Source organism: Mastomys coucha, unplaced genomic scaffold (assembly GCF_008632895.1).
Source record: "Mastomys coucha isolate ucsf_1 unplaced genomic scaffold, UCSF_Mcou_1 pScaffold3, whole genome shotgun sequence".
NCBI classification, from domain to species: domain Eukaryota; kingdom Metazoa; phylum Chordata; class Mammalia; order Rodentia; family Muridae; genus Mastomys; species Mastomys coucha.
In genome coordinates, this window is record NW_022196909.1 from 72,653,645 (window position 1) to 72,666,197 (window position 12,553).

General features: G+C 37.2%; 1 pseudogene; it reads right to left on the reverse strand.

Moving 5' to 3' along the window:
• LOC116074497 overlaps positions 1-12,553 on the reverse strand; it is a 32,424-nt pseudogene that overhangs the window by 2,508 nt on the left and 17,363 nt on the right.

Genomic DNA, 12,553 nt, shown 5'->3' on the forward strand with positions numbered 1-12,553 from the left:
TGGAGGGGAAACTGGGAAAGGAGAAATTTACATGTAAATAAAGAAAATATCTAATAAAAAAAAAGAAGAGTGCAAATCGATCCATTCAACCACCAAACCTCAGACACTATTGTGGAGGCCAGCAAGTACTGGCTGACAGGAGCCTGATATAGCTGTCTCCTGAGAGATTCTGCCAGTGCCCCACTAATACAGAAGTAGAGGCTCACAGCCATCCATTGGACTGAGCACAGAGTCTCCAATGGAGCAGCTAGAGAAAGGACCCAAGGAGCTGAAGGGGTTTATAGCCTCTTAGAAGGAACAACAATATGAACTAACTAGTATGCTCAGAGCTCCCAGTGACTAAACCACCAACCAAAGAGTGCACATGGAGGGACTCATGGCTCCAGCTGCGTATGTAGGAGAGGATGGCCTAGTTGGCCATCAACGGGAGGAGAGGCCCTTGGTCCTTTGAAGGTTCTATGCCCCAGGGTAGGTGAATGCTAGGGCTAGGAAAGGGGAGAGGATGGGTTGGTGATCAGGGGGAGGGGGAGGGAACAGGGTTTTTTTTTTCCAGAGGGGAAACCCGCAAAGGGGATATCATTCATAATATAAATAAAAAAATCTAATAAAAAGAAGTCTTGGAGAGATCAGAAACTCATGGCACATACCTAAACATAATAAAAGATATATCTCAAAATAACAGCCAACATCAGATTGAATGGAGAGACACTAGAAGCAATCCCACTAAAATCCCAGACAAAAAACAAAGCTGCTCTCTATGTACTCAACAAAGTACTTGAAGTTCTAGCTAGAGCAATTAGACAACAAAAGGAAATCAAGGGGATACAATTTGAAAGGGATACAATGTGTCAAAGTATCTATGTGCAGATGATATGATCATATACATAAGAGTCCCTCAAAATTCCACCAAAGAACTCTTACAATTGATAAACAACTTCAGCAAAGTGGGAGTATGTGAAATTAACCGAAACAAACCAGTAGCTTTCCTTTATACAAATGGTAAACAGGCAGAGAAAGAAATTTGGGAAACAACACCCTTCTTGCACTCAAGTGACCAAAGGTGTGTGGGCTTATTTCTGGGTCTTCAATTCTATTCCTTTGATCTATCTGTCTGTCAATGTACCAATACCATGCAGTTTTTATCCCAATTGCTCTGAAGTACAGCTTGAGGTCAGGGATGGTGATTCCAACAGTTCTTTTGTTGTTTAGAATAGTTTTTGCTATCCTGGGCTTTTTGTTATTCCAGGTGAATTTGCAAATTGCTCTTTCCAACTCTGTGAAGAATTGAATTGGAATTTTGGTGGGAATTGCATTAAATCTATAGACTGCTTTCGGAAAGATGGCCATTTTTACTATATTACTCCTGCCAATCCATGAGCATAGGAGATCTTTCAGTCTTCTGAGTTCTTCTTCAATTTTTTCCTTGAGAGACTTGAAGTTCTTTTCATACAGATCTTTCACTTGCTTAGTTAGAGTCACACCAAGGTATTTTATATTATTTGTGACTATTGTGAAGGGTGTTGTTTCCCTAATTTCTTTCTCAGCATGTTTATCCTTTGAGTAGAGGAAGGCCTCTGATTTGCCTGAGTTAATTTTATATCCAGCTACTTTGCTGAAGTTGTTTATCAGGTTTAGGAGCTCTCTGGTGGAATTTTTGGGGACACTTAATTATACCATCATATATCATCAGCAAATAGTGATAATTTCACTTCTTCCTTTCCAATTTGTATCCCTTTGATTTCCTTTTGTTGTCTAATTGCTCTGCATAGGACCTTGAGTACTATATTGAAAAGGTTGGGATAGAGCCTTGTCTAGTCCCTGATTTTTAGTGGGACTGCTTCAAGTTTCTCTTCGTTTAGTTTGAAGTTGGTTACTGTTGTGCTGTATATTGGTTTTACTATGATTAGGTATGGGCTTTGAGTTCCTGATCTTTCCAAGGCTTTTATTATGAAGGAGTGTTGGATTTTGTTAAATGCTTTCTCAGCATCTAATGAAATGAAGATATGGTTTTTTTTTCTTTGAGTTTGCTTATGTTGATGGATATCAGTATATTGAACCGTTCCTGCATCCCTGGGATGAAGGCTATATTATTGTGATGGACGATTGTTTTGATGTGTTCTTGGATTTGGGTTGTGAGAATTTTATTGAGTATTTTTACATCGATATTCATAAGAAAAACTAGTCTGAAGTTCTTCTTCCTTTGTTGGGTCTTTGTGCAGTTTAGGTATCAGAGTAATTGTGGCTTCACAGAACGAACTGGGTAGAGTACCCTCTGTTTCTATTTTGTGGAATAGTTTGAGGAGTATTGGTATTAGGTCTTCTTTGAAACCCATCTGGTCCTGGGCTTTTTTTTGTTTGGAAGAATATTAATGACTATTTATATTTTATTAGGGGATATGGGACTGTTTAGATCATTTATCTGATCCTGATTTAACTTTGGAATCTGGTATCTGTCTAGAAAAGTGTCCATTTAATCCAGATTTTCCAGTTTGTTGAGCATAGGCTTTTGTAGTAGGATCTGATGTTTTTTGGATTTCCATGGTTTCTGTTGTTATGTCTCCCTTTTGATTTCTGATTTTGTTAAGTAGGATACTGTCTCTGTGCCCTCTAGTTAGTGTGGCTAAGAGTTTATTTTGTTGATTTTCTCAAAGAACCAGCTCCTAGTTTGGTTGGTTCTTTTTATAGTTATTTTTGTTTCCACTTGTTTAATTTCAGGGTTAGAGAGAAGATCCTGGGCAGATGTCATACAGACTCTAAGAGAACACAAATGCCACCCCAGTCTCCTATACCCAGCAAAACTCTCAATTACTGTAGATGGAGAAAACAAGATATTCCATGACAAAACAAAATTTATACAATATCTTTCCACAAATCCAGCCCTACAAAGGATAATAGATGGAAAATACCAATGTAAGGAGCAAAACTAAACCCTAGAAGAAGCAAGAAAGTAACCTTTCAACAAACCCACACAAACATAATCCCACCTCTAACAACAAAAGTAACAGGAAATAACAATTACTTTTTCTTAATATCTATTTATATGAAAATTAATATTACCAACATATCCTAATCGATTGAAATTCAAAATCTTGAGGAATTAGAAATTTGTTGGCTATCATCCAGTAGTCTCTCTAATTTGGTAATTAGGGAAGTGGGTCTAATATTGTACAATCCATATACACTTTCTGCTTGTTTGTACCTGACATTATCTTGCTGTGTCTTGAAATCATGCTTCTCTTGAAATCATGCTTCTCTTATCTTAGCCGTTCTATATTAGTAGGATTGTTTATTTGATGTTTTTGCACTATACTATGGTTTTCAGAACAGTTTACCTATTTCAAAATTGTTTATATAGCCAAAAGAAACATAGACAATTAACTTGGGAGGTGGCTTATAAGAGAACTACAAAGAGTGAGACTGAATGCTTTGCTTGATGTTTGTAAATATTGTATCAATTTTGAAGAAGAGGACTTTATAAGTTACTCTTTCTCTGAGATGAATGTATTTCAAAATTATCACAGCCAATGAACCAGATTCTTACACTCACCTAATGTCTGTGCCACCCTCCAAGCAGAACCATTGTTCATTTAAACAGTTGGTGAATGACTTCATGGCTAGACCATCTTAATACATGCACCATTTTCCTTCCTTTCTTCCTTCCTTCCTTCCTTCCTTCCTTCCTTCCTTTCTTCTTTTCTTTCCTCTTCTTTTTTGTTTGTTTTTTCAAGACAGAGTTTCTCTCTGCCTTGCCTGTCCTGGAACTCACTCTGTAGACCAGGCTGGCCTCAAACTCAGAAATCCCAAGTGCTGAGATTAAAGGCATATGCCACCACTACCCAGCTGGCTTTTTTATATATATATATAACTGTAGGTGACTATCTAATACACATGCTATACCAGTTTATTCTGATGCAGGGATACTGATATCAACCATTGACCCACGAAGAAACAACTGGTCCAAAAGTGAGGCGAACTTAGCTTCTTATATTTTGCATCCTAATCCAGCAGGAAATGCTTAGGTCTGTATTGACACCTTACTCCATGGGGTTTTCTCTACCCACCCTTTAACCTAACACACACACATGAACACACACACACACACACACACACACACACACAGAGAGAGAGAGAGAGAGAGAGAGAGAGAGAGAGAGAGAGAGAGAGAGAGAGTATAGAATATAGACCTGCTTCTTTTAGACTATTTTAAAGAAACTAGGCTGGCCACTAGCCACACTTCTCTACAGCCACAGGTTGAATTCCTTTGTGGATATAAAAAAGCTATCACCCCCACCTTTGCCTCTGTAGGTAGGTGCTGCTGTTTCCTTCTCTAAAGTAGAGAAGGCTTTGTGTTATAACAATCCTAATTTGACCTTCAAACTATCAGTGACTCCAAGTTAAAATTTCTTATTGACAAAACCAAGTCTTGCCTGTAATTTCAAGAAACTTATTTAATTCCTGTTGTTTCATAGTCTCTTTGCTTAAGACTTGAGACCAATAGTATTGGGTTACTTCTTGTATGCAATGCTGTCAAGACAAATGGTTTATTTGAAGGAAATCTTAGCACTTGTATGTATCAATCCTACTCTCCCTTCTTTACTCAATCTAATGAACATACGTGTACTAGCTGGTTTTGTGTGCCAACTTGACACAGGCTGGAGTTATCACAAAGAAGGGAGTTTCAGTTGGGGAAGTGCCTCCATGATACCCAGCTGTGGGGCATTTTCTCAATTAGTGATCAAGGGGGTAGGGCCCCTTGTGGGTGGTGCCATCCCTGGCTGGAAGTCTTGGGTTCTGTAAGAGAGTAGACTGAACAAGCCAGGGGAAGCAAGCCAGTAAGAAACATCTCTCCATGGCCTTTGCATCAGCTCCTGCTTCCTGACCTGCTTGAGTTCCAGTCCTGACTTCCTTGGTGATAAACAGCAATATGGAAGTAAGCTGAATAAACCCTTTCCTCCTCAACTTGCTTCTTGGTCATGATGTTTGTGCAGGAATAGAAACTCTAAGACAATATGTCTTTTTTTTTCTTTTGAGGAAGGTGAAAATGAGGATTTCTTTGGGATTTCCAAAGTATTTTCAAGGGAAACCTTAGTAATTAGTGGTTTAGAAGCATGGAGATTCAGAGATCATGTTTTTTCAAGTGAGATATCTCATTGGTTATGAAATATGAAATATTGTTTCACTAAGAAACAAAGAACATTGTCTTCCAAATCCTTTCCACTTTATGACACAGAGCTCATACTACAAGACAGAGATTGGTATCTCTGAAATGCATGTGGGTACCTGTCTTTCTGAGTAGGGGCAGCAATCAAAGCAGCATGAAGCCTTGCCCTCCTGAGGGGATTTCATGACTCCAAGAGCACAGCTTGCACTGCATACAGACAGGGTAGTCTGTAGACATTTGTAGAAAAGAGGTAAAATTATTACAAAGCATATTTTAAAATATCACTGAAATGCACTTAAGTATTGGGCAACATTCCCTTTGTAGAACATGTATGTTAACTAATTAGATGACTCATATGCCCGACACCATTTGTGAATGGTTACATTTCTCCACTATCTACTTAATATCATTTAGAATATACTGAAAGCTGGAAAGAGACTACTTAAATACCCATATGGTATTTTCCCATTTTATTAGATGACAGGAAAACACCACAAAAAAACATTATGATAAAATCAATCCACCTGTTTGTCTTTGGTTCCCCACTTAATCATGCCATCTGACAGAGACAACTGCTTGTTATGTGGAAGAAAAGAGGAAAATGTTCCTACTTTCACCTTACAACCAAGACCTTGTGGGAAATTCCAGAAGTTAAAAATGTCATACTCTGCCTCCAGTTTTCCTGTCTGGCTCATATCTACTTTGTCTCCAGTATTAAACTGGATGTTCTTCAGGAAAGGGTGTAGCTGAAAGAGAAGCAGAATCTAATACTGGCATATGTCCCATATTTAAGACAAAATGAAGTTAGGAAGATGCTCTGACTTTCTTAAATATCTCCCTTAAAAACAAAATCTTACTAAATTTACACAGTAGCATTACACAAATAAAGGAATTGCAGAATTAGTATCCCAACCTATAATGTCAACCAGTCTCAGAAAAAAGAAAATAGCAGTAGCAGAGTTCCATGGTTAGTTAGCAATTAGGAAACTTTCAACTGCTGTTCCATCTCAACTTGTTCTTAGAGCATGAAAAGGAAAAGCTGACTTTTGTCTACCCAAACTACACAAATTTATGAAACAATTTCATTTAAAAAAGTATTTATCAGTGAGGGTGTTTGCCTACATGCATGTCTGTGCACTAGGTTCATGTGGTGTCCATGGATAGAATGACTTCAGATCCCCTGGGACTTAAGTTACAGATAGTTGTGAATGTATTCATACACTTTGTGGGTGTATGAATTTGAACTTGGGTACCTTGTGACCATAGCTATTTCTCTTAAGCTCAGGACTACCTACAAAGAGGTTCATGAGAGTGTATCATTGTCAGACTTAAAATGCCTATTCACCAATCCTCTTCTCATTTGATAAACTCATGGGAAAAAGACAGATTTTCCTGATGAAAATATAAGATTGACAGAATGTTCAGAAGTCCGTTAATAAAAATCTTTGATCATAATTGACAACTTTTTACTCATAGGTAACTAGCATCATTTTTTTATATTTTAACTTAGATTTAGATTTGACTACTACACAATAAAAATGTTCAGAAAATCTTGTGTTTATAAAAAGTGACTCTAAATGTTTGGTTGGAGAATGTTTCTGAAAACATTTAGGAATGTTATAAAATTGTTGGTCCTGAAAACATATAGACAAATAATATTATATGTAATATATATTATATATGCATATATATAAACATATATATGTACATATGTATATACATTTATGTATGGTATGCATTACTCTCCTTTAAATTCAGGACACTGATATATATATACATATACATATGTATGATAATATATTACATATATAATACACACATACATACGTATATAAACACACATATTCATATATGTACACATATGATACACATTTCTTCCTATTTCAGGACCCCTTTATGTATATAAATATTTTATATACATATATAACATATATAATATACACTTATGTCTATATGTATATATATTTTTTCTTTACATTCTTCTTTTTAAAATTATTAAAAATTTATTTACATTTCGAGTGTTATCCCCTTGCCTGGTTTCCATCCCTCCTGGAAACTCCCTATCCCACACCCCCTCCCCCTGATTCTATGAAGGTGTTTCTCCACTCACCCACTCACCCACTTCTGCCTCCCTGCCCTCAATTCCCCTATACTGGGGCATCTATCAAGCCTTCATAGGACCAAGGACCTCTCCTCCCATTGATTCCTGAAAAGGCTGTCCTCTGCTACATATGCAGCTGGAGCCATGTGAGCCACTTTACATATAATATATTTAATATATAAAGGGTCTTTTAATATTTCTACATATTATATATATATAATTATATATATATGTATCATTTTGATGATACTAACAACCCATCGAAAAGAAGTCACATTACCCTACAAGGGGAAAAAGTCAGTCTTTTCCTGTTTTTCATTGGTTGTACATCTGCATGTTCTTGGAGCATCTCATGTGGGCAACTGCATACAGTGACTCATATATGTGATAACTCTCTTCACTCATGTCCATGTCAAATTGATGCCAAGGTAACAATGCCAAGGATCCATTGGATGAACAAATTTTCTGCGTTTTGCAGTAAACCCGTGAAAATGGACAATTAAAATATACTTTCCATATATCTGAGAGGAAGATATCATCTGGATATTTGGATGGGTTTATAGTCTGTATAAAATCTTTAAAAGAAGAAATTTCAGGATGATATTGTGAAAAAATGAGTCTATGATGAAATTTCTCATCCATGGAATGAGTCCAGGATGAAATTTCTCATACTGCTAGTAAGATCCCATTGTGAGGTTGTGATCCACACCCTCCATGGGTCTACTGGTCCAGTTGTGGTTTAAATACCATAACTAGAGTAGAGTCAATATTAGCAAATACAATGAGCACTTTTACCATTTCCCTCATGATAGCAGGATCAGTGCTGAGCAGATCATTCAAATAGGACTGATATTTGACACTAAGCATTTGCAGAAAGGTTGCACACATGCTGTTTTTCTCCATCTCTCTTCTCAAGTCTGACAGAAATTTAATACCCTTTTCATTCTCTGTGATGTCAGCCCCACCCAAGTCCAGCTAAAATGAACCATCAATGAGACCATGCCAAGAGCCAGAGGTGTGTCCTCGGGGCCAGCTGATAGATAAAAGGAAACTTCACATGGTCACTAAGCATTAGATCAAAAGGCCCAAATGTTAACTGATGAGAAAAGAAGATATAGAGTGACATGGAGAAAACAATCCCATAAATTTCAAATAGACCTAATGTATTCTAAGCAAGAAAAATAATTATGAATAAAAATTAAAAAAATTTTTTAACAATTGCTGTCAACTTAAACAGAACTTTCCAGGAAATGACTAAAACCACTGAGAACTCAACCATAACCCTTTATTTTCTCATTTCCCACACATATATTAAAACAACAGTTAAGTGGATATTTCAGCATATATCAGATTAGTCATTCTTGAATTACAGATTTGATACATTCATGGACCCTGCTCTCACCCCATCTTTTCAATCCCCTTCAATCCTGATAGTGTCCCCACAAGAAAACATCTTTGATGTTTCACTCAGCCTCACCTGAGGATATTTTTAGAGACCTAGAATGGTACTGATTCTGGAAGAAAATTTCCATGATGTTCCTTTCGCTACTGCTATTGATTTTGATTCTTTTCTGCAGGTATAGTTAGGGATGGCCTCTTCCAAGCCTGTGAGAAACCTGATGGAGTTCTCTAATACTTTTTCATGATTCAGAACAATACTGTACATATCATAACCCAGAGACATGTTAGGTAAAAGATGTATATTCTTGTTGATTTCTTCAATGGCAAAAGTCAATGCCATCACATATTGATACTTATTTGGATGTGTCCTGTATGTAGACATAGTTTAAACTTCCTTAATAAAGTAGGATACCCATGAACCCAATTTTCAGGGTCCCCCATAATATTGTACCATACCACCTGATTCCAGTTCCACTTGACCTAGCCTTTTGTGGATTCCTCAGACCATCCTTCCTACCTTTTCCTCCCTGCATCAGAGCTATGTCCCAGCCCCCAACTCAAGGTGGCACACCATGCTCAATCATATAGAGGCCATTCCCACCAAATGACGAGTTGCCCTGTTTGTGGACTTTCTCAACTTTCTCTGTTGCCTCAGTGATAATTATCAGCATTACCCCTAGCACTGAAACAGAACATCTCCATTTGGCCTCTCTTATTCCCATCCTCCAACACTAGCAAGCATTTCGCTTGAACACAGCAGATGAGCAGACCAGTGAAATTGGCAAAACACAAGCATCACACTCTCTGAAAATCACAATGGGAAACAAAAACAATGGAACAAAACACCCATCCAACAAAGACAAACCCAGAAATCATCATCTAAATCACCTCAAACCCAGATGCCTCAACAATAGCATAAGAACACATTAAATGACATTCAAGACAATAAGTCTCCACTAGAGCCCAACTATCCTACTATAGCAGGCCCTGAATATTCCAATAGCTGAAGTGCAAGATAAAGACCATAAAACCAACTATCTGAAGATGATAGAGGTCCTTAAAGAGAAAGGGATAAATCCTTTAAAGAAAGTCAAGAAATAATCAGTTGAAAGAAACCAGGACAGCCAGGGCTACACAGAGAATCCCTGTCTCAAAAAAAAGTGAAAATAAAAGCAAGATGAACAAACAAAACAAAGCAAACTGAGGAAATTCTAGAAATTAAAATTCAGGAATGCAAAATGCATATAATATAAATATATACTTAAATATACTAAATATAAATAACAAATGCAAGCTTCACCAACAAAACACAAGAAATGGAATAAAGAATCACAGGGATTGAAGATATGATAGAAGCAATAGATACATCCCTTAAAGAAAATGTAAACTCTAAAACCTTTCTGACACAAAATGTCCAGGAAATCTGGTACACTCTAAAAAGACCAAAACTGTGAATAATAAAAATAGAGGAAGGAGAAGACTATTTAGCTTGAAGTCCAGGAAAATATTTTTACAAATTTGATAGAAGAAAAAATTTTAACCTAAAGGAGATACCTGTAAAGGTATAAGAAGCAAACAGAACACCAAATAGGTTGGAGCAGAAAAGGGAGTCTCCTTGCCACATAATAATAAAAACACTAAACATACAAAACAAAGAAAGAATATTAAAGCTACAAAGGAAAAATGACCAAGTAACACATAAGGGCAAATAGGTTTATTATATTATATTATATTATATTATATTATATTATATTATATTATATTATATTATATTATATTATTATTACAAAAACAAGTAGGTCTATTATAATACACCTGACTTCTCAGTTGAGACTCTAAAAGTCAGAAGGACTTGGACACATGTTTCAGACACTAAAGAATCACAGATGCCAGCCAATTTCAATCACCATATAAGGAAAAAATAAAATAATTCATGATAAATTAAAATTTAAACAGTATTTGTCTACAAATCTGGCCCTATATAATGTGCTAGAAGAAAATATATGAACCAAGATTAAGAATGGCCAATGATGTGCAATTTAAGCTTTAGCAATCTTTCTTTTACAAATGTGGGTGCCCTTGTAGGGCAGAGATATTCAGAATTGACATATCATATTGGTAGATTTTTCCTCAGATGAGTATGAAGTATTCTCTGTCTCTTTTGATTAATTTTGGTTGAAAGTCTATTTCATTAAATATTAGAATAGCTACTCCAGCTTGTTTCTTGGGTCCTCTTACTTGGAAAATTTTTTCCATGTGTATAGTCTGAGCTAATGTATACCTTTATTGTAGAGGTGTTTTTTGTTTGCAACAGAATGATGAATATTGTTTATACCTCCATCCTGTTAGTCTGTGTCTTTTTATTTGGGACCTGAGTCCACAGATGTTGAAAGCAGTTAATGACCAGTGATTATTATTTTCTGTTATTTTGATGATGGTGATGGTTGTGGTGGTATGTGTGTGTGCTTTTATAATTTTGCTGGTATGGAATTACTTATTTCCTGTGTTTTCTTGAATATAGTTAACCTCATTGGGTTGGAGTTTTCCATGCAATATTTTCTGTAGGACTAGATTTGTAGATAGATATTGCTTGAGTTTTGATTTGTCTTGAAATATCTGTTCTTTCCATTTATGGTTATTGAAAGTTTTGCTGGGTATAGATAGTCTAGGTTGACATCTGTGGATTTTTAGAGATTGCAAACATCTGTCTAGGCCCTTTTAGTTCTTAGAGTCTCTGTTAAATAGTCAGATGAAATTCTGACATGTCTGCCTTTGTATGTTGCCTAGCCTTTTTTCCTCGATGCTTTTTAATATTCTATCATTCTTCTGTAGATTTTGTGTTTTGATTATCATGTGGTGGGAGGCTCTTTTTTATTGTCTTATGGAAGAACAGGAGGAAGGATTGTGAACCCAAAGGGGATAGGAACTCCACACTGAGACCAACAGAGGGCTTTCAGTCCAGGCCAGCTCTTTCCGTGTGTATGCCTCCCATGAGGCACAAAGTGAGAATCTCTTCCAAATTGTTTTGCTGGTATGTAATTACATATTTCCCGTGTTTTCTTGAATATAGTTAAACCATTTGGGTTGAAGTTTTCCATGCAGTATTTTCTGTAGGGCTGGATTTATAGACAGATATTGCTTGAATTTAGATTTGTCTTGAAATATCTTGTTTTCTCCAGTTGGTATCTTGCCAGATGATACAACCATAGGGAGCAGCTGATGAAAGACCTACCTCCACACCCCTAAACCCTAAGCTCCACACTTCTTCCATCCTGCTTCTTACCCAGGCCAGAGCAGCAGCCAGATAACCACCCATACACTAGAGTCTGCTTGCCTCATAGGAGGTCAGCAATAACCAAAGACACAGAGCCCAGCTAACACAGGGGACCCACCTACACTGCAGAACTCCACTTTCCTACAGGTATGCTTTTTTACCCAGGTCTGATCAGTGGGCCAATACCCTACCATACCCCACAGACTGTCTGCCTCCAAGGAGGACAAAATAATCAGAGACACAGCCTGCCTGTCCCCCATGAAGTTTGCAAGCCTCAGAACACAGGAGACCTGATCTAACTAGAAACACAAGAAGCCCACCCTAACCAGAGATAGCCTGTCTGCCTCCAAGGAGACTGGCTCTATCTGCTTCCAGGGAGGCCAGTAGTAGTCAGAGACACCCAGTAAGTTAACATTATAGACAACTAGATAGCCAGAGGCAAGTGCAGAATCATATGTGACAGAACCCAATGCAATCTGACACTATAAGAGCCCAGTTCTCGCTTATTGCTGGGACCACATGCCCAATAAGAAGCAATTTCCTGGTTTTCTCTTGGGTGAGGTTCTGAGACTGGAGCAGCCAGCCCGGAGGTGCCTTAGGCCAGAGACCCGGGCGG